The sequence below is a fragment of the Ascaphus truei genome, unplaced genomic scaffold, assembly GCF_040206685.1.
Source record: "Ascaphus truei isolate aAscTru1 unplaced genomic scaffold, aAscTru1.hap1 HAP1_SCAFFOLD_1915, whole genome shotgun sequence".
NCBI lineage: Eukaryota > Metazoa > Chordata > Amphibia > Anura > Ascaphidae > Ascaphus > Ascaphus truei.
In genome coordinates, this window is record NW_027454819.1 from 11,187 (window position 1) to 12,500 (window position 1,314).

Here is a 1,314-nt window from a genome sequence, read left to right on the forward strand (position 1 = left end):
CCCCCCGCAGGGTGACACAGTGAGACAGACAGAAGGGAGCTATGAGGCTGTCCCTCCCCCCGCAGGGTGACACAGTGACACAGACAGAAGGGAGCTATGAGTCTGTCCCTCCCCCGCAGGGTGACACAGTGACACAGACAGAAGGGAGCTATGAGTCTGTCCCTCCCCCCGCAGGGTGACACAGTGACACAGACAGAAGGGAGCTATGAGTCTGTCCCTCCCCCCGCAGTGTGACACAGTGAGACAGACAGAAGGGAGCTATGAGGCTGTCCCTCCCCCCGCAGGGTGACACAGTGACACAGACAGAAGGGAGCTATGAGTCTGTCCCTCCCCCCGCAGGGTGATACAGTGACACAGACAGAAGGGAGCTATGAGTCTGCCCCTCCCCCCGCAGGGTGACACAGTGACACAGACAGAAGGGAGCTATGCGTCTGTCCCTCCCCCCGCAGGGTGACACAGTGACAGACAGAAGGAGCTATGAGCCTGTCCCTCCCCCCGCAAGGTGACACAGACAGAAGGAGCTATGAGTCTGTCCCTCCCCCCGCAAGGTGACACAGACAGAAGGGAGCTATGAGTCTGTCCCTCCCCCCGCAGGGTGACACAGTGACACAGACAGAAGGGAGCTATGAGTCTGTCCCTCCCTCCGCAGGGTGACACAGTGACAGACAGAAGGGAGCTATGAGTCTGTCCCTCCCTCCGCAGGGTGACACAGTGACACAGACAGAAGGGAGCTATGAGTCTGTCCCTCCCCCCGCAGGGTGACACAGTGACAAAGACAGAAGGGAGCTATGAGTCTGTCCCTCCCCCCGCAGGGTGACACAGTGACACAGACAGAAGGGAGCTATGAGTCTGTCCCCTCCCCCCGCAGGGTGACACAGACAGAAGGGAGCTATGAGTCTGTCCCTCCCCCCGCAGGGTGACACAGTGACACAGACAGAAGGGAGCTATGAGTCTGTCCCTCCCCCCGCAGGGTGACACAGTGACACAGTAAATCAGCGGTGCGCAAACTGGGGGGCGCTAGATTTGTCTGGGGGGGGGGGGGGGGCGCGGGAGGTTGCAGAGGTCCCGCGCTCTTCCCCCGGGCATTTAAATTAAATGCCGGGGGATCGCGTGAGGCCTCCGCAACTAACTTTCCGGGATTCTGAAGAGCTGCAGGGACGCGTTGACGCCACGGAGTGACATCACATGTCCATCTCCATGGCAATGGGGTCACGTGACCCTGCGGTGTCATTTGACGCCGCCGAGCAAGGTGAGGGGTGCGGGGGAGCAGGCAGGGGGCGCAGCTGGGGACGTTTCCGCTCCCCTGCTGTAGAT